Here is a 22,571-nt window from a genome sequence, read left to right as displayed (position 1 = left end):
AAGCCTTTATGTGCTTTAGACTAAACGTGCAACACAGTATTAGCTACTATTATTTTCTCTACCGCTTTCCCTCGACTCAGGACTGCTCCATAATAAACAAAGTATCTGACAGCATAGACACGGCACTGTCCCTCGACACTAGCGCACAAATACATGTGTTTGGTGACTTTAATGTCCACCACAAAAACTGGCTTGGATTCTCTACTCACACAGATGCAGCGGGCAGCACAACCCATAGCTTCGCTATATCTCACTCCCTATCACAAATTGTTACGTTTCCAACCCGCTTCCCTGACCAGGAAGAACAACACGCATCACTTCTAGATCTGTTTTTGACCACAGTTCCCGATGACTGCATAACGAAGGCCCACAGCCCACTCGGGAACGCTGACCATGCAGTGATAATGGTTGAAATCGCCCTAAACTCTAGACCCAAAACTGAAGAGCCAGTGATCAAAACAACGAGATATTATAATAAGGCTGACTGGGAAGCCATCAGGGAACTAATTAGAGATGCTCCATGGAAAAATATTTTCTCGCTCCCTGCTGAACAATGTGCAAACGAGACCACTGACTGGTTCAAAACTGCAATCGAAGCGCATGTTCCCATGCGGAAATTTTATAGTAAGCCCTACTCTCCCCAATGGTTTACGTCGACTTGTGCAACTGCCATTACTCAAAAGCAGCATGCATACCGTAGGTTTAACCGACATAAGTCCAGTTCAAACAGACTGAAGTATATAGAAGCTAGAAATAACGTTAAGAAAGAAATAGCGACAGCTAAGAGAGAATTTACGGAAACCACTAAAAAGCGCATCGAAGCACAAAAACTAGGAACTCGAGACTTCTGGAAAATCTACAACAGTGTAGTAAATAATGGGCAATCAACAATTCCCCCACTAACCAACAATCACGAGGTTGTCTCCTCAGCAACCGACAAGGCTAACATGCTTGCCAGTCGGTTTGCCTCAAACTCCACACTGGACCCTTCCAACCACCCCCTACCTGACTTTCCTATGCGGACAGACGCCACACTAGACGATCTGAAAACCACCCCTGCTCAGGTGCATGCTATCATAAAAAACCTTGACACCTCAAAAGCATGTGGACCCGATCTTATCCCAGCTGTGCTATTAAAAAAGTGCTCAGCCGAAGTAGCTCCAGTTCTCTTCAAACTCTACAACAAATGTCTTAATGAAGCTTGCTTTCCGGGCTGTTGGAAAACTGCTTCTGTTGTACCAGTATTCAAGAATTCTGGCGAAAGGACAGACCCATCAAATTATCGCCCTATTAGCCTCCTCCCACTTTTTGCCAAAATATTTGAGACCATAATTAACCATGCTCTAGTCCATCATCTTACAGATGCTAAACTACTGACTGACAAACAATATGGATTTAGACGAGCCCGTTCGACAGCAGACATCCTCACTGTGATCTCTGAACGTATATACCATTCATTGGACAAAGCGGGGGAAGGCAGAGCGGTAGCTCTAGATATATCTAAGGCTTTTGACAGGGTATGGCATGAGGGTCTCCTCAGTAAAATCAGATCATACGGTATCACTGGTAGAATACTTAACATAATTAAATCCTTCTTAGATAAGAGAAAAATCCAGGTAGTCCTCGACGGTCGCACATCTAAACAATATGATATAAATGCGGGAGTGCCCCAGGGTTCTATCCTTGGACCTCTATTGTTCCTGATATTCATAAATGACCTCCCCGACAACATTGCCTCTGAGATGGGTATATATGCTGATGATACTACACTCTATGGCAGACACGACAGGAAGACGAATGAACACATTTCTAAAGAAATGGCAGAAACACTAGAGGAAGACCTCCAATCTGTAGTGGAATGGGGACAAAAGTGGTTGGTCGCATTCAATGCTGCCAAGACTAAACTAGTTTCATTCAATAATTACAAGAAACCCTCTCTACCACCCATAGCAATGGCCAACGACTCTTTATCTGAGAGTCTATCTTTCAAACTCCTTGGCCTAACGTTCACAGGAAAGATGAGTTGGAACAATTACATTGAAGGCATTGCCAGGGCCGCTGCAAGAAAGGTAGGCTCTCTCTACCGTGCTAGAAAACTACTAACACCCGAAAGTATCCTGTACCTCTATAAGGCCACCATTCGCCCATGTATGGAGTATTGCTGCCACATCTGGGCTGGTGCATCTGCTACTAGTCTCTCGCTCCTTGACAAGGTTCAAAAGAGAGTCGCAAACCTGATAGGCCCTGAACTGGCATCTAAGCTTCAGCCTCTGTCCCATCGACGAAATGTTGCATCCCTCTGCCTTTTCTACAAGTATTTTAGTGGTGAATGCTCTGACGAACTGCAATCACTTGTGCCCCCACGACGCGAGCACCCTCGACAAACCCGACAGGCTACTAGATCCCACCCCCACACTGTAGAGGTCCCTAGATGTAAAAGATCTTTTTACTCCAATAGTTTCTTCCCCAGAACCGCAAGACTCTGGAATTCCATTCCAGGTCCCTGCTTCCCCAACAGTACTGACGTGCAGAAGTTCAAGTGTAACGTGAACCGACACCTTGCTGCCCAAATCCCTACATAGTACCCCAGTAGTTGTTGCCCCTGATAGTAGCCCCCTACACCAAAGTGGCAATTTGCCTTGTTTGGGGTGAAAATGTAATAATAATAAAAAAATAATAATCTGTTCGTTAATTGTCCAAAATTGCAACTTTTTGCAAGCTGGCGTAGAACCGCTTTACAGGTTTCTATATTTTCTTCCGGTTCCTGCTTTCGACGGTGAATTTTTTATGACTCGTACGCTTCATACGTTTCTCCAACAAAGAAGTCCTCAAATTTTTGCAAGACTTTTTGAAGATTATTTCGTTCCTCTTCTGAATTAAAATGTAACCCTTCAAAAATATCTAAACATTCCTCACCGATTATAGAAAGGAGAACAAAAGTCTGATATACTGAATCAACCTCGTTTGACAATCGACACAGAATAATTTAAAAACTTTCGTTTAAATTTCCTCCAATTGTTCGCAACATTTCCTGACAGAGACATTTTTGCCGGGGGCGTAATATTGGCGTTGAAAATTCTTTGATCCATAATTATATTTTATTTATTTATTTTTATTTATTTTTTTTTTTGTAAAAATAAAACAAACTTAGTATTTTCTGACGAAACTCTTCTTTTTTTTCTTTCTTTTTTTGTAACATACTTCCAGGTTTGTTTGCTGTTTTGATGCATTTCTTTTTTCTTTTATATATTTTTTTTTTTTTTTCGATCTCACTTCTAACTCCATGTAAGGTTTTGAAGGGTTTAGTATAAGAACAGAACAAAAGGAGAAATATGAAATACGACAGGATTTATTGACTCACTCTTACAGCCCGCGTGGGGCTCGATTGCATCACATTTTTTGTCTCTCGATCCAAAAGAGTTCAATAAGAGGAAAGAGGGTTAACAGTCCAAGGGAGGTAATTCCGGTTATTCCACACAAGGAGCTTTCACACAAGTCATCAAAGATCTCTCCTTGAAAACAACCTGTGATCTACCCTGGAAGCTGAGTGGCAACGAATCTCCTCAGATATCAAATATTCTCCACCTCTTTCGATAACATTTACAAATAAATTTGCGTTATCACAACAGCTGCTTACCATTGATTTCTTGCTGGTAGTGGCCATAGGTCTTCACTTAATTATAAGCGGCAATAAGCCTCCCCAAGATCCCAGTTCTCTTGGTACTTGTCCATCGGAGATCTGGCATTGGTCTTTCCATCCTCCTTGACCCCTCTCGACTATTTGGCACCACTCCGTTCGGGAGAGCAATGGATGGGATGGGTGAGGAGATACAGACATGCAGCTTCAATGTTCTTGGTTCCATGTAATGCTTTTTTGTGTTTTGCCTCTGCAGAAGTTTGTCTGCCCCACACATGTGGTTCATGTGTATTAGTTTCCGCATTCAAGAATTTTCCGTAATATTTCAGTTGTTTTCATTGTCATTATTTGTTGTATCTTTGCAGCCATTCCTCTGATTCCAATTTCTCACATTCTATTTTTAAATTTTTTCATAATTGTTCCTAGTATTCCTAATATTATAGTTATTATCTTGATTTTTTCATCATCCATATCCATTTCAGCTCCCTGGCTAGCTGTGTATTTTCTCTGTTTCTCCTTTTCTTTCATATTCACCCTTTGGTCAGCTGGGACAGCAAAGTCTACGATTTGATAGGACTTTTTTTTTTGTCAATTATTACGACATCCAGTCTTCTTGCTTGGATGGGCTTATCCGTTTGTATGCCCATGTCCCATAGGATTTTGTGATTCTTGTTTTCAAGTACTGTTGCCAGTTTATGATTGTACTATTTGTCTGTATGTTTGAGATGCAGTTGTTTGCATAATTCTCAGTGTACTGCCTTCCTCACTTTGTCATGCCTTTTCTTGTATTTCTGTTGGGTCAGTTTGCTGCATTCATTTACTATATGTTTTATCATTCCGTCTCCTTGTCCACAGAGTCTGCATTTGCTGTTTTCTTGTGTTTTGTCGATCTTTGCTTTGATGTGGTTTGTTCATATCGAAGTATCTTGTGCTGCAGTTATTAGGGATTCAGTTTCTTGGTTCATGTGCCCTTTTCACATCTATGTCCAGGTTTTTGTCATTATTCTCATCTTTTCTCATTCTTATAAAACTTCGATGTAGTTGTTTTTCTTCCCATTTTTCTTTTCTCGTTTTATCCTTTGTCTCTCTGTTTTCTGTTTTGTTGATTTTTTTAAGTGTCTGTTACTGCCATAATTATCCTTTCATTATTTTGCATTATGTATTTTTCTAGTTCTGTTTTTTTGTCATTCACATAGTCTTCTATACACACCAGTCATCTCCTGCCGTCTTCCTTTTCACATATAATTATTATTATTATTATTTCACTCACTAGAAGTTGTCACCAAAGATTGCTCACTGAGAAAGAACAGTGGTATGCCCTTGAACCTCGGTGACAACAAGTCTCTTCAGATCTCCAGTAATCCTCAACTCTTCCCACAGTCTTTCTGCATTCTAGCTCAAGTAATTTTCGAAATCTTTTATGTATGTGTGTGTATGTGTGTGTGCTTTCCTCTTTAGGTCCAGCCTTTCTCCTTCATTCCTGAAGATTTGATAGTGTCTGCTTCCAGGACACCCAAATATTTGCAAGTGTCATCTTCTCCAAGCACCCCCGTCTCCTTTTAGTTAGGCAGTTCAATACCTTTGATGTTTCTAGTTTTCCCTTTTTCTTCTCCGGTAGCGCACATATTTCCTCCCAAATTTCATTCCAATATCCTGGCCAAATATTCTGGCCGCGTTAATCAGTGTTTATAGATTCTTTTTGGTTTTTATTTTGCAAACCGCTTCAGGTCATCCATATACATCAGGTAGTTTATTCTTTGTTCTGTGCCTGTAAACTTATAAGCGGCATTATATTTTCTAAGTACCTAGTAAGGTGGTATCATAGTTAAGCCAAACAGAAATTTTGATAGCGAGTCTCCTTGGAAAATGTTTGTATTCTTATTTCATTCAGTTGTTGTCCCGCAGCTGTCAATTCCAATTTCCATTTTTTTTACATGGGTGTAACCACTTATCAAGGCCCAGGGGCCACTCGAAGATAAGAGTTAATAGTCATTAGTCATTGTGATTTTAGCATAGTAAACAGTGGGAATTTTGTAACTTGGATTATTTAGGGGGACGGTTCAATTAGAACTTGTTCACATTGGACTTTTTCTTTTTTTTTCATAGGCATCAACACATTATCAAGGCCAAGAGGCCACTCAAGGATAAGGGTTAAAGAGTGTACAGAAGAAATTGGACAATATAATAATCATTAGTAATGAAAATTTGTTAAATTTGATAACTTATATGGAACGGCTCATCAAGAACTTATTTACGTTAGACTTGAAGACAACCATATTGTAGTCAGCCGGAAAGCAGGAAAACGGAAGACAATTCCACAGGCGTGCAGTTCTAATAAAAAAGCTTTGTTCATGGAATCTACGTTTAGGTTTAGGCATAGATAATTAATAACATTAATAATTTTTGTCAAATATTTTGTACATTTAAGGCATTCAATTATTCATGTTTGTGGGATTCTGTCATAGGATTTCTTATAATCGATCCATGCCATGGCTATGTTATTTTTCCTGCTTTTAGCATCTTTCAAAATATTTTGTTCTATGTATAATAAGTCATGTGTCCCTCTTTTTCTTTTCGGCATTCTTTTTATTCTTCGGGCAATAGTTCACGAGTGCTAAGAGAGGAGTATATCTGTTCACTCAGTTGTGCTATTAAAATTTTCCACATTGTCGGTAAGCATGTTATTGGCCTGTAATTGCTTGGTGTCATCCCATTTACAGCGTATTCTTATTTTTTTATTACTATTATCATTATTACAATTATTATTATTGTCATTATTATTATTATTGTTATTATTATTATTATTATTATTATTATTCCATTTACAGCGTATTCTTCTTTTATTACTATTATCATTATTAAAATTATTATTATTGTCATTATTACTTTCATTATTATTATTATTATTATTATTATTATTATTATTATTATTGTCATTATTAGGAAGGACCCTGCAAAGCATGTTATTGGACTGTAATTGCTTGGTGTCATTCCATTTACAGTGTATTCTTCTTCTTCTTATTATTATTATTATTATTATTATTATTATTACTTATTGGTGTCATTATTACTTACATTATTATTATCATTATTTTCATTCTTATCGGCATTATTATAATTATTATTATTATTACCGGCATTATTATTATCATTATTATTATTATAACGATGGCACTAATTTGGAAAGATCCTGCAAAGGGAACTGATGCCAGCAATTATAGACCAATTACATGCCTACCACTAATAATGAAACTGTTAACTGGAATCTTTGCAGAAAAAAAAATATGGACATCTCGTGAGTAATAGTGTTTTCCCTGATGAGCAGAAAGGGTGTCGGAAAGGCTTGAGGGGTTCCAAGAAGCAATTACTGATTGATAAGGCAGTAATGCAGAATGCAAAGAAAAGGAAGAGGAATGTGAGTGCAGCATGGATCGGTTGTGGAAAGGCTTATGACATGGTTCCTCATTTATGGATCCGTGAAACACTATTGATGATGAATGTTGCTAGGAATGTGGTAGGGCTTTTGGAGACAAGTATGGCTCAATGGAAAACGGTGCTGAAAGCAAACAGAGAGATGCTGGGGCAGGTTGGCATTAAACGTGGAATATTCTCAGTATTTCTCAGTACCCTGGGACAGGAATGTGAGAGAGAATGGGAACGAGAAGGCAAATGGAGCAATTATGCCCCATTTTCCTTGGAGATAACATAAAATGAAATAAAATTTAAATTTAAATTGAATTGATAGAGTCTTCAAAAGGTGATTGTGATTTTAATGTTTCAATTTGTTGCGGAAAATATAGATTAAAATATAACTTTATTACTTATTGTAAGCTAAGTGTTTGAGAACACGTTCTTGTTTTACTTTTTTCAAATTATTATATTGAAAAATATGTTGGGTGGTATAGCCTTTATTTAAAACTAGCAGGACCCGTAAACCGGTGTTGTTCAGTGGAAGCATGCCCCCTCCCATAAAAAATTACACTACTGTTGTTGGTGGTGGTGGTGGTTTCAGAAGACTTATGAGGGGTGGAGCTGTCCAAGTATTTGCCCCAAGTTCGATCTTGATATATGTTGTCAGCAAAAGATTATTAAAAAATGAGAGTGGCAGTGCGTGCAGAGAGAAGTACGCTTTTTTATTGCACGAACACTGAATTACAGTGCATAATGCTTGTCATTATATCTTGAAAATTACTTTTAGCTAATTTAATAAAGGGACCATTTGTATTTTAGCAGCGTAAATTATTTGACAGAAAAGGAACATAAAATAAATAGTGTAAATGTAGTCAGATACAAATTGACTGAACAGTAATGAAAATCACTATTTATTTGGAGGTACATCAGGCAAATGTGTTTAATATAAAAATATACAGTTTTTATAATTTGGAAAGTTATATATATATATATATATATATATATATATATATATATATATATATATATATATATATATATATATATATCATCCGAATCTAGGTTTAGTGCCACGATGATATATGGGGGTACTACAACTCTCTTTTATTAAAAGATTTGGTGGACGTTTATGACCCCGACCCGTAAAATATAAAAACATACAATTTTTATAATTTGGAAAGTGATATTATATATATATATATATATATTGGGGTGTTTAAGGAATATATATAAAGAAAGGAAAAGATAAAAATGATTAAAAAATGTATTTTATGACTTTTATCATTGTGGATCAGTTTTCAATTATAACGTATTACTAAATTGAACACATACTTTGTGACCATAACTGAGAAAAATATTGCAGCTAAATTTTTGTCGGTGATGGTCACAAAGTATGTGCTAAAATCGATGAGAATAACGTGAATAAAGTATAAATTGTGGAATTTAGAATCGGTGTCAATTTCGAAAACGTCTGCCATATTTACATCTCATAAGTTTTGACTGTTCATCGAACGATATTTTTTGTTAATTCAAATCATGGTTCTCCTTACCCTTATGTCTCCCAATTTTTCGTATGTTAAAATTATAATCACGTGATTACGGTTTAGCGACAATAAAATAAACCATTCATTCAAGTGCCGTTTGTTATGCATTTATTTAACTGAATACGATATTAAAAATCACTTTCTGAGTATTTATGCACTTGTGTTACCGGATGAGTTATATTTGTAATTTATAATAAAGAAAACAAGGTTATTTTCAGTTGCTGAACTCATGTTACCGAACAGGCAGTAATTAATCTTTACTTTCACCTAACGACTTGATTTAAAAAAAATTATTTCTTAGTGTTTGTTTTTATGTTTATCTGTGACTTCTCTGCAATATATCCCCAGGAGTTTTCTTAATAAACTAATCCATACGGTTTTAACAACAGAAAATTCAAGTTTTATAATTTCTTTGTGTTTACTGAATTGTTAGGTGAAATTACAGAATAGTTACGACGCAACTGAAAATATTTATTTTCTGATTACAAATTTAAATCCTTGTGAATTTGATGAAACAGTCCTTATTATGCATAAGTTTCTTTTTTATTACATTCTTAGGGGAGAGCACAGAATACTTACAAGACACCCTCCCCATGTTATGAATGGCTTGCGAAATAATGTTAATAGTTAAGCAAAGCACGGTAATCATAATGATTTTTAAACGTTAAATAATAAACAGTTTTTTTATGTTTAACAAAACAATATATACGTAAGTTTGAAAACAGGTGTATATTTTGTTTTTATAATTCTGAAAGAAATATTGTTTACATGATACAGTGAAGAAAGAAAGCAACTCCCTAAGTTACAAATAACATCTAGGACCGTGTCGAGCAAACGATAAAAGTAAACAGAAAAGAAAAAAAAAGTTACCGGCAGTTTGAAGACTCAAACAGAACGATAAGTTGTAGACGGTGCGAATCAAAAATAAACAATCATACTGAATGCGCCACAATAAATTATTGCATTAATCAGTCTGGAAACAAACCTTACAACGCGTGAATGACCTAAATAGCATTGTAACATGTCTGATCTCTCCCTCCTACTCTCTGTATCTCTTCATCTCTAACTGCCCCTCCCTCACAGTGAGTGGAATTAGAAGTAGTTTCACATAGCGGTTTATGCTTTCGGGTGTCCGTTGATGTTGAATAAATGTAATAACATCCTTAATGATTCGATTTAATATTGGAATAGTACAGAAATTAAAAGTTAATGTATATAATCAGTAAATATTTAATGTAGTGTGGAAGTGAATAGATATGGAGGAAAATTGCGGTGTCTTTTAATTGTCAACTGTTTATTTTAATAGTGGAATAGCGAATAGCATAATTCTAGAATGGTCACTGATCAACCAATAATCTGGGCCGGATTTAGGGAAGGGAGAAACAGACAGTGTGAGATATTCTGAGTGGTTGTCTTACAGTATTTTGTGTTTTTTAAAATAATTTTGAAGGTATTTTGAAAACTAAATATTTACATGTCAAATTGCGGCTATATTTTTGTTCTCATGTAACGCTCGACATTATATTGTTTTCGAACCGAAAAAACGTAGGAGAGTGAGTTAAACAACCACACACTTTTCCATATAAGTAGAAGAGTAACTTTTCTTGCCTTTGGTAACATTTATTTGTCATATAGGTAGAAGTGTTGCGTTGTCTATCATAAAAGGTGACGAATCATAAAGGGAATCGTGTGTGATCGTCTAATCAGAGTTAATATCATGTGATCGTCTAGTGGTTCTGTCTAGTTGTTCATATGCCGTTGTGTGTGTGCGTGTGTGTGTGTTCGTGTGTGTGTGTGTGGTACATGTATTTTTCTGCGTCTTGGATGTTGGTCCATCTGGAAATCTCTCGTCTTGGAGGGGAGGCTGGTACTTGTTTTAGACGAATATTTATTCACTCCAAAACGATGAATTGGTTTTATAGTTTATTTTACTTTCCAGATGTCTCGCATAAGAAGGAAAGTGAATCTCTGGCTTGTGTTGTTCTGTTCTACACACATCAGCGTTCCATCCCTCCAGTGAAGAAGAGGAGACAACGGTGAGGCTGTTCGTCCTCTCTAAGTCTAAACCAAATCTTTATGATTCAACTAACCTGATCACATGACTCACACACAATCCGATCAGCTGATCCTGACTTCCGGTCAATGTGTCTCAATATAATTTACACACTTCCCCCCCGCTCCCTCTCTCTCTCTCGATCCATTCTCTAACAGAAGAGTAACTTTTCTTGCCTTTGATAGCATTTGTCATATACTTAAATTTTGGACTATACTTTTCGAATCTCAGTTGATTGTAAAACAAACCCGTTATTCTTTATGTTGTATTTCTTTCATAAAAAAACGGTATTTTGTATTTTTTTATTTCTAAGTTATTTTTAAACTTTAAATAATTAGATGTCAAATCGCGGCCATTTTTCTTATTTTCACGTTACGCTTGATACTATATTTTTGGAACCGAATAAACGTTTTAGAGTGATTAAAACCACTAAAACCTTTTCTAGATAATTAGAAGAGTAAATTATCTTGATTTGATAACATTTATTTGTTATATATTTGGATTTCCAAGCACTTTTTCCTAGAGATTGTAAAACAAACTCGTTATTTTTTTATATTGTATTTTGTGTAATAAAATAAAATTCTAATTTACTTTATGAAATTTGAAAATTTTATTAAAAATATATTTGAATTCCTAACCACTTTTAAGTCAAGTGTTCTAACAACACTCTTGTTTTATCTCTCTAATCATTATATTAATAAAAATGTTGGAAAGTAGCATCTATTTACAATTATATCTTCCCTCTAATAGCGTTCATAAAAATCTGTTTTGAATCGATACATTCTTCGAGTATTTTTTACAATGGAAATGAGAACAAGTAAACTGGTATATAAAACCGGAATATATAACTAATAAATCTGGCGGTAATATTTATTTGATGTGTTTCTTACAATATATTGTTCAATGTTCTATTTTTGAGTTGTTATTGAGACGTTACGTGTTCACGATTTTTCTCTAACGTAACACTCGGTATTACTTGCTTTCCGAACTGAATAAACGCTTTAAAAGATGTTAAAACACTTAAAACTCATCAAAATATTTTGCTTTTCGTAACAAATATTTGTTATATATTTGTTTCTTTACACTTTTTCGTTTATTGTCTATAGTAATAAATACTCTGTCCTTGTACTATTCTATTAATGAAGAATAATTATTTCTATATAGTATACCAACAAAAAATCCTTTTTTGTGTGGCTGTTTTTCTTCTGGGCAGTACTCTTGTTTAATTTAATTCTCTCTAACAAACACATGGAATATTCTTTTTTTTCTCTCTTTTATTTTTGGAGTGAGTGTTTTTATCTGTAAATTAATCGTGAAACTTAAATTTAACCTGAAAAAAATATTTTTGATAGCGTGCTATTTTTAAATAGGTATTTCAGGTTAAATTCGATTTTTGCGATATTTGTTTTATTCAATTGTAAGGGGGAAGCATATAATCCTTACAAAAAACTCTCCTCTCCCCATGTTAAGAACGGCTTTCAGAATAATAACATCATTATTCCACCACAATATCAAAAATACTAAAATTTTTACTTTGTATAGTTCAATGTTTTTAATTATAAATTATAAAATAAAACACATTTAATCATTTTAAAACTTCATCTTTCATTATTTGTATTTATTTGTTAAACAACGTTATTAATTTAAATTAAATTTTAATCATACCCTCACATGTTAAATAATAGTGTGATTAAATTTTACCCATTTAAAGTTTGTGAAATATTTCTTATATAAACAAACTTCTGTTCGAAGACATTTGTACAACTAAACGGCAAATCTGCCTATATAATTGTATTTTAATTTCATTTGTTTTTGTGATTGTTTCATAATGATTGTTTTTAAAATCATGTTTCATGCGAAATGCAAGAACTCTAATAAATTCCATTTCCGGTTACTTCAATACTAGATTATAATTTTAAATTATAAATTTCGAAATTTTTGTTGTTGTTGATATTATTATTATTATAATTTATACTACTTCTACTATTACTACTTTTTTTTACATAGGCATCACTACATTATCAAGGCCAAGAGGCCACTCAAGGATAAGGGTTAAAGAGGGTACAGTAGAAATTGGACAATATAGTAATCATTAGAATATGGTTTCTCTCCAGATTAAACATATTTTGCTTGTGTGTAACGGAAGAGCTACATACTTAAAAAATATAGTTTTTCTCCATTATGCCTTCACATATGTTCCAACATATATTTTCTTGTGAAGGAGGCACATATTTCAACATATTGTATCTCACAAGAATCCGGCTTCTCTCCAGTATGTCATCATATGTTGCAACATAGTCTTCCCATATAAAACAAGAGCCGCATAAGAATGTGGTTTCTCTCACCTATATTGTTGCTTATGTTTACCTAGGTCTGATTTATTTGCAAAAGAGCCACATAATTCATGCGAATATGGTTTCTCTCCAGTCTGTATTCGCATATGTATATCCATGTCTGATTTAATCGCAATAGGATAGCCACATACTTCACAAGAATATGGCTTCTCACCAGTATGTGTTTGCATATGTTGCAACATATGCGCCTTCCATGTAAAAGAGCTACATATTTAACAAGAACATGGTTTCTGTCCAGTATGTGTTCGCATATGTGTAATCATGGTTAATTTATTTGCAAAAGAATAACCACATACTTCACAATAATACGGCTTCACTGCAGTGTGTGTTCGCATGTGTTGCAACAGATTTGCCTTCTGTGTAAAAGAAGAGCCACATATTTTACAAGAATATGGTTTCTCTCCAGTATGTGTTCGCATATGTGTAACCATGGTTGATTTTCTTGCAAAAGAACAGACACATATTTTACATGAATATGGCTTCTCTCCAGTATGTTTTTTCATATGTTGCAACAAATTGTGTTTCACAGAAAAAGAAGAGCCACATATTTCACAAGAATATGGTTTATCTCCAGTATGTGTTCGCATATGTGTAACCATGTTTGATTTATTTGCAAAAGAAGAGTCACATACTTCACAAGAATATGGCTTCTCACCAGTATGTGTTCGCATATGTCGCAACATACTGTGTTTCACAGAAAAACAAGAGCCACATACTTCACAAGAATATGGTTTCTCTCCAGTATGTTTTTGTATATGTTGCAACATATATGCCTTCAATGTAAAAGAAGAGCCACATATTTCACAAGAATATGGTTTCTCTCCAGTATGTATTCGCATGTGTTTACCCATGTTTGATTTATTTGCAAAAGAAGAGCCACATACTTCACAAGAATATGGTTTCTCTCCAGTATGTGTTCGCATATGTTGCAACATATGCTCCTTCTGTGTAAAACAAGAGCCACATACTTCACAATAATACGGCTTCTCTCCAGTATGTGTTCGCATATGTTGCAACATATGTGCCTTTTGTGTAAAACAAGAGCCACATACTTCACAAGAATATGGTTTTCCTCCAGTATGTGTTTGCGTATGTGTTAACATATCTGATTTATTTGAATAAGAATAGCCACATACTTCACAAGAATATGGTTCTTTTTTATGTGTTTGTATATGTTACAACATATGTTGCTTCTCTATAAAGGAAGAGCTACATATTCACAAGTATGTATTTGCATATGTATCAATATCTTTCTGCATAAAAGAGCAAGACGCTTCGCAAGAATATGGTTTTCCTTTAATGTGTGTTATCATATGCTTGAGCATATGTGATTTCCTTGTAAGGAATAACCGCATATACTACAAGAGTATTGTTCCACTTTGCGTTATTATATTTCAGAGATGATTATACAGTACTCTTTTTATAACCCATAATAAAGCTAAAATTTCAAATTTAACAATAAAGTGTTTTTCAAATAAATTTAAGTTCAACAATAAATGTTTTTTCAAATAAATTGGATGTTTCATATTTTGTACACATGTAAAGACTAATCATATTAACTTATAATTATGCGAGTCATATGCACCCATAACTACAATCATGTGATGTTAAAAAAGTATTCAATCTAAGTTATGATTGAATAAGATTATCAATAGAAGAAATGCGTTACTAGTAAACGTGAAATTGTTTTTTCAGCATAATCTCAGAAAATGTAATTTGGTGTAAGAAAAAAAATGTATAGTTGACATTTCTCTCATTTCCGGCTTTTAACTTTAATCCATTTCCATTTGTTTTCTTGTGTTGTGTACTTGATATTCTGCAAAATTAAAAACAAAAGATAAATTTCATGAAAATATATTAATTTTACACATGTTTTACAAACATAATTATTTTTATGACGTTAAGCTATAGACACAGTTAATTATAAAACATAAATTAGAAACAAGTTTCAGTATATTTTGTTAAAAGCAAACATTAGAATTATCATATTTAATTTATTTAAAAGTCTTAATTCAATATCATTTAATTTAAAAATTGAATGGGGATATTTTTACGATACTTATCTATTAATTAAATAAATGAATACATGTTTTACAGATAATCTATATAAAACTCAGATCAGCATGTTTGTTTGGGCGGTTAAACTGTCCATCTTGTTTTTGACTTTTAGGTTTCAAAAACTTCATTTACTTATCAATTTCATGGCTGCCCTGTCTTAAGTCCGATATTAAAACCACTGCTCTTATTCAAAGCATACACAAGGTCAACAATATTTTTTGTGTTGACTTATTTTAATGTATTTTCCTCACAAATGTAATTTAATCCCGTTGAGTTAAAAAACTGATTTAAATATAAATATAGTTATAGTTATATTTTCCAAATTAAAAAATTTTTTTTTAACCTGGTAGCTTAGTATCCAATAATTCACAGAAAAAGAAAAAATTGAAAGGCTAATTGTTCACCTACATATTTTTTTATATGTTTCTTGTACCCAAGTTGTGTGTAATTAAAACTAGAACTTGATTTTTACAAAAAACAGTTACGTTTGCATATATATGCACAGGGTCAAATTTGATTGAATATAGCTGAAATTTTACAGGTTATATTAGCGTAGAAGTACATCTCTACTGGACTTTGATTTGACCACAGGAAGCAAAGTTACGACCAAGCAAAATTGATGAAGAATATTTCAAAATTGATGAAATAAATCGGTATATATCATCCATTTTCATATAGATAATAGTTTCAGAATTATTTCATAATCATCAATTATGCGTTTCTGTTATTGTACTTATATCTTCTTATACTTAAGGTAGAATTGTTTTTTAGTTGTCACAAAGAAAACAAAACAAACAAAAACAAATATATAACAAAATGTACTTGTTTGCGTACATATGCACAGGGTCAAATTTGAACGAACGATGGAACTAATATAGCTGAAATTTTACAGGTTATATTAGCGTAGAAGTACATCTCTACTGGACTTTGATTTGACCACAGGAATCAAAGTTACGACCAAGCAAAATTGATTAAGAATATTTCAAAATTAATGAGTAATATCGGTATATATCATCCATTTTCATATGGATAATAGTTTCAGAATTATTTTAATGTATAATATGTAAATATTTGATAATTATTAATTGTGCGGAAATTTCTTTAAAATGTTATATTTTATAGAAGTTCAAATCCACTTCGGGAAAATTGCTTGCTATGCGCTCAGCTGACTAAAGAATAACAAAAAACTGTTTTTTTCTGCTTTTAAAATGAAAGCAGAAATCAGTTTCATTTTTTATTCTGAGTTTCTCAATTTATAAAAAAAAATTTGATTTCCAAACAAACAAACAAAGAAAACAAAACAAACAAAAACAAATATATAACAAAGGGTACTTGTCCACTTATGCTACCCTGTGTAAATAATATTATCATTTAGAAATCCATTCTAAACATGGGGAAGGGTGTTTTGTTAACTATTCTGTACTTTCACCTATCAATTAAATAAAACATATTGTGAAACTTGAAATTGTCAAGACCATTATTCGAATCTGTAAGACAAACCTGTTTTTAACTAAGGATATCTAAATAATAATAGTAATAATAATAATAATAATAATTAAGCGGTTTGATAAAGAATTTCATTGTGATGCATTTTGTAAATTTTTACCTTGTTTCCACGTTAACATTTTTCATTAAAATGACTCTTCATGTATGCTGAAAACGAATATGCATTTAAATTTTCCACAAATAAGTAGTTTTCTGGATATTAAGCAATGTAATTTCTTATGTTATTGCTGGTGGCCATCTTGTTACATGCATTATCACATAGTTTTTCTGGGTTATGTTTGCATGCTCCTGCATACCAAGATGGCCACCAGCGATAACATAATAAATGACATTGCTTAATATCTGAAAAACTACTTATTTGCAGAAAATTTAAATGCGATATTCGTTTTCAACATACCCTAAAACCTAGAAAAATAATCCTTTTAAATGTTAAGCTGGAAACAAGGTTAAAAAATACCGTTTTATTTCTGTGTTTACATAGTTGAATTTTCAGTAAAACAACAGAATAGAAATTACGAAAATTACCATTAACTGGTGAATATATAGTTGTTGCTTGTCAGGATTCCTGGTATCCTGGTACTGTGAAAGCTACATCAAGGATTAATGTAGAGTACGATTTATGGTTGCATCTCAGAAAATAGGGGTATATTTTGGGCCAGATAGAGAGGATTTAAAAATTGAAAATTGGACTGGTTCCGAAATACACAAGTTCTGGTAGACTATGGGAATTTCCATTTTTTACAGAAATAAAAAATCTATATGAAGAATATTCTTTGATTTATTTCTGAGATTAATTCGTATCTAGCCATTTTTTTTGTTTTTTGAGGGGAGTAGTAAATACCGGCCATGAATGCTCTTTAGGCATTTAATGGCTACACACCAGACTAAGTTCTTCTTTGATGAGGAGGCAGGACAATGACTATTCTCAATAAAGCTATATTTAAATACTGCTATAATACTTAGTGTTGTTCATGAATATACACCCACTGTATGATACCATGCGTCATTTAAAAAAAAAATGAAATTTGTACATTTAAATTTATGATTCATGGCTTATGGTAAAGAAATACATGAGATTTGATTGCATAATCAGAAGTAGTGAGAAAAATTAAGGTTTTTCCTTTCTTGCGTTTTTTAACCATTAAAAAAAGTTAAATGGAATCCTACTAATTGGGACAATGTATACAGGAGATGATGCAATAAATTGAGCAAATTGTCTGTGTTACATTTTAACTTCTGCATTCGAGTACAGTCATAGACGCTGGAACCTTTGAGGGAATTACAAAGTCTAGCAGTACGAGGAAGAAAATAACTATTAGAGTAGAAAGCTTTTTACATTTTAACATTGAACAAGACAAACCTGTTTTTAACTTAGGATATCTAAATAATAATAATAATAATAATAATAATAATAATAAAAATAATAATAATAATAATAATAATAATTATAATAATAATAATAATTATAATAATAATAATTATAATAATAATAATTATAATAATAATTATAATAATAATAATTATAATAATAATAATAATAATAATTAGGTAGTGAAAAAAATTGAGATTTTGTCTCGTTTCACTCTTAACAGAAAGCTTTTCTACATTTGAAGACTGAACGACGTTGCTTGTTGGGTTATTCAGGAGTAAATATGCTAAATGGTCACAAATACTATGAGTTCATCAGAGCACATTCATTTAACATACTTATAAAATAGGCCCAAAGATTAAACATTGCAACGATGGGACAGAGGTTGGAGCTTGGTCGAGTGCAAGACTGTGCTTTTACACCTTGTTAAAGAGGGTAAGACTAGTAGTAGATACACCAACACAGACACAGACACAGGGTGAGTGTTGTGGCATGCACTCCAGGTTAGTTAAGAGAGCTGTAACACCATGAAAGTTGGCCATAGTATTCAATGTCATCCAATCGATTGTGTATAAGTTAAGAACGTAGGTAAGAGAATGCAGCTTTGTCGATCACCAGAAGTCTACTTTGATATACATTCTGGCAAACTTTAGTGCATGTGGAAAGATATTAGGTTTTGATTAGGTTGAGCCGTTTGAATGCATACCATAGGCATGTATGACCTTCCAAATAATTCCACAGTCAATAGAGTCAAATGCAGCAATGAAAATGTCTCTTTCTATTGCGTGCTGTAACCCAAAATTAGTATTTTGGGGCCACGTTAGTGTAAAAATGAACACATTCATTTATTTTTACCTTAAAAAAACAGTCTGCCGATTTTTTTTTATTCTCTTAATGAAATACATGAGTTTTTGATTAATATATTTTATTCCTTCTTCATCAAGTGATTTTTTTTAAATATCTAAAAAAGAAAACATTGAATGAAATAGAAAAAAATTGTCGTCAGCATCCGATATTTACTTGAAAATCTAAGCATAACATGAGCTTTCAACGTGTTTTTAAAAAAAGGGTGTTACACTTTTGACTTTACAGAAAAATTTCCAAAAAAAATATCTTTTTTTTTGTTTTAAATTAGAATATTTTATTTATTCATCTTTTAGCTTCAATTTGTGATATATAAAAATTTGGTGAGTAAATTAATTATTTAAATTTTAATAAACATTTCAAAATGAGGGGGAGGTGAATTAAAAAAAACGTTTGTCTAAAATATTATATTCGGTTTATTGGAAAGAGCATAAAATTTCACACTGAACCTGAAAATATCGTAAAAATTGAACCAATAGAAAAAGTTTGATAGATTTTTAATGTTTAAAAATCGAAAAAAAATTAGCTCATAAAATTCAATTGATTTCATTACATAAAAAAATGGCTGCATGAACGCCCGCAGGCACTTTGTAAACACTGTGTTTTTAAATAAAAAATAATATTTCTAGTTTATTTTGGAAGTATATTCCTTAAAGAAAATAACCAACCCACTTTTTAAAAAAAATTCCATTTTTTTTTATTTTATTCGCAGTTTTTTGTTAGGGGTGTCAAAAATTCCCCCCAAATTCTGATACACCTAGGGCAGCACGGGGCGGTCAGCTAGTTTATAATTAAATAGTGTTTTTACAACTAGAAATGAAATAGATTAAAAATTTGCTTAACCTTACTCGTTTGCCTATTTTTGTTGTTGTGCCGAAAAAGCTTGCGGTTAAATACGTTGGTATTATTAAAAAGTAAAGTTCAAAGAAAGAATTCATAACCATTACATACGCCTCCTCACAATGAGAAACCCCAGCGCACACCTGTCAGAACTTACTTTTGCCAAAGAGACACCTCATCCTCTCCCCTCTCTCTCTCTCTCTCTCTCTCTCTCTCTCTCTCTCTCTGACACACAGGCTTTTTATTTGAAAAACCGGTTGTATCTCATTTGCATATTTCCTCCAAATCTTGTTACATCATGTTGACCACCAGTTCATAAATAGCAGGAGCAGCCATTTTTTTTCCTTAATCCCTTTTCTAAAAGAGAGGCACGTTGTACAAGATCAGGTTTGTACTATTTTAAATCACACAGTGTATTTTAATAAAAACATTATCGTCTCCAAATCGTTTGCTTTTCTTACTTTCTTTATGTATTCATGGGCCGTTAAAGTTAGGTTAGCGTACATTAATAACAAAACAACGAATTTGCAACGTTTTCAATATCTGTGAAGAAAAGGATTAATGATTACTTGAGAAGAGAAGGATCGGCGTGCACTTACCTTGAATACTAACCAAGAATTATTGCTGTTGTTATCCACCCTTTTAAAGTTTTTTTTTGTGTTCCGGATCATGTGATAGTTAATCATCTGATCCTTATATTATATAAGAGGGGAGATTCCCTTTTTTTTCTCTTTCTTTCACCACAAGTTGATTCGGTTGCTGGCGATTGAACGTAAATCTTTTTCACTTTCATTTGGTGAAGATACTACAAGACGGTTTCGTCGCGGAAGGGGGCAATTCTTTTGCAACTTAAGGTAAGTGCATTACTTCCTTCTCGATCTGGAAATTTATTTTTTCTGAGAGCAAAAAAAAAAAAAAAACAACTTTAAAACAACAGCTAATAATAGCAAAAGAACGAATTTGCAATGGTTTCAATATCAAAAACATTTCCTGAGATAAAAATGAAAACAAACTTTTAAAACAACAGCAACAAAAATTATTCGGTCGGAAAAAAATCTATAAAATTATATCATTCTTCGTTTATATGCGAACATGGATTGTTGACTTATTTATATATCAAAAGCAAATGGAAACATAATGGGTTGGAGGCAACCATGTAGTAAAAAAAAAAGCAATTAAATTCAAGTTATATTTACCTTTTGTTTGGCAATCTTTGACAAAGAAACGATTATAAAATCTATTAATCAAAACGAGGTGCGTTTGACGCGTGGAAGTCGACATTCAAGATGGCGACCGGAAAAACTAGTTCGCAGAAAATAGAAATAACATTTTTTGGGGGTCGTACTAAAAATGTACGTCTACTTTATTTCCTGATGATTATGAAGCAACTTCTTTAAAGCCACTTCCGGTTTTTGCCAGTGGAAATTATCGTGTGCTATCAAAATAAAAAATATATATATATTATCTTTGTTAAAGAAAATACAATAATGTTCGGACAAGTGATCTTTTCCTAAGAATTTGTAAAATACAATAACAGATCTGCATAAAATAAAATTAGAATTATATTTAGTAATTTACACTAGTTTTGGGGGATTCAAAAACAAGAAAAGAATCTTCGACCATTCGCATCATGCTGTTTGTTTTGTTTTTGTGTTAAACATTTTTGTAAAAAAATGCTTCTTTTTCTTTTATTTTCAGAATTATGGAAATATTAAAAAATAATAATAATAATAATAATAATAATAATAATAATAATAAAATACAAGTCAAAAGTACACTCTGGCCTACAAAAATGGGTATTATTTTACTTTAAGGCCCGTCTCACGTTCGTATAGAAGAAAATGTTTTTTTTGTAGATTCCAGTGTGCTGAAAAAGAATATGAAAACCGTTTCCGTCGGAAATTTACCGTTTGCATGGTATGAACCTCGGAATGTTGGAAGTACGCGCGAGCGCGCGGAAACATAAGCGAGCTTTTTAATGGCGGAATCGCGCGCGCACTCGCGTACCTGACGGCCTTTTCATAGAGCAATGTAATGTTTGGCGGAAAATTTCAAAGTAGATGAAAAACAAGAAAAATAAAACAACTTTGCGGGGGAGGGGGATGTCGGAAAGACCCTTTTTTGTGGCGGACAAATCAGTTTTTTTTTAGGGGGGGGTGAAGTTGGAATATCATTAATAATCTCGGAAAGACATTTTTTTTTTTTTTTTTTTTCAAAACAGTTCTTGGTACGCTACTACAGAACACCGACCACTCTAATTTGTTTGTTTTATAGGTAATTGAGGTCGCTGACAACTTACATTATCTCCGTTGTTGGCAAATGTTCCTTGGCGCGTGTAACCGGTGGCTGCTGGGTGGGTGCTATAAACAAATATAACTTCCGGCGCAAATTAAACCCCACACCCCCACCCACCCCAATATATACGCGGAAGAATATCAATGAAAGAATTTTTCGAAATTTTTGAAATTATTATATTCTAAAATATATTATAGCACTTTTTGGGTGGAAAATTTAAAATTAGCTGAAAAAGAAATAAAACAAGAAAAGGAAAGCACTCGAAGTTGGAGTAGGGAGGGGGGGGTAATTTATCTTTTTTTTTTTTTTTTTTTTTTTTTTTACCTGGAACATAGAATTTTCAAATTTTCAAAAAGTAACGCACCGACATTTACCAATTAGAACACCATTTAACATTTTCCGAAGATTTTACTGTGTACATTGGGGGCGCGAGCGAGCGGGGGGGGCGGATGTGATGTTGGGGCGCCCCCAATGTACACAGTAAAATCTTCGGAAAATGTTAAATGGTGTTCTAATTGGTAAATGTCGGTGCGTTACTTTTTGAAAATTTGAAAATTCTATGTTCCAGGTAAAAAAAAAAAAAAAAAAAAAAAAAAAAGATAAATTACCCCCCCCCTCCCTACTCCAACTTCGAGTGCTT

At 33.1% G+C, this 22,571-nt stretch overlaps 1 long non-coding RNA gene across 2 annotated transcripts in view; it reads right to left on the bottom strand.

The window, feature by feature from the left end:
• The window catches only part of LOC145270524 (uncharacterized), a 40,228-nt gene extending 19,306 nt beyond the window's left edge, over positions 1–20,922 (bottom strand). The window contains exons 1-3 of one of the 2 annotated variants that reach the window (XR_013865418.1): positions 20,833–20,922; positions 20,236–20,532; positions 11,334–14,815 (exon numbers count right to left, since the gene is read on the bottom strand). This is a non-coding gene — a long non-coding RNA (uncharacterized LOC145270524). Of the gene's footprint in view, positions 1–11,333; positions 14,816–20,235; positions 20,533–20,832 lie in introns of those variants that run through there. The other variant, XR_013865419.1, reaches the window with a different exon arrangement.
• Positions 20,923–22,571: the final 1,649 nt, after the last annotated feature.

The sequence above is a fragment of the Euprymna scolopes genome, chromosome 46 (genome assembly GCF_053919585.1).
Source record: "Euprymna scolopes isolate OS-2025 chromosome 46, ASM5391958v1, whole genome shotgun sequence".
NCBI lineage: Eukaryota > Metazoa > Mollusca > Cephalopoda > Sepiida > Sepiolidae > Euprymna > Euprymna scolopes.
This window is presented reverse-complemented; position numbering and strand designations above follow the sequence as displayed.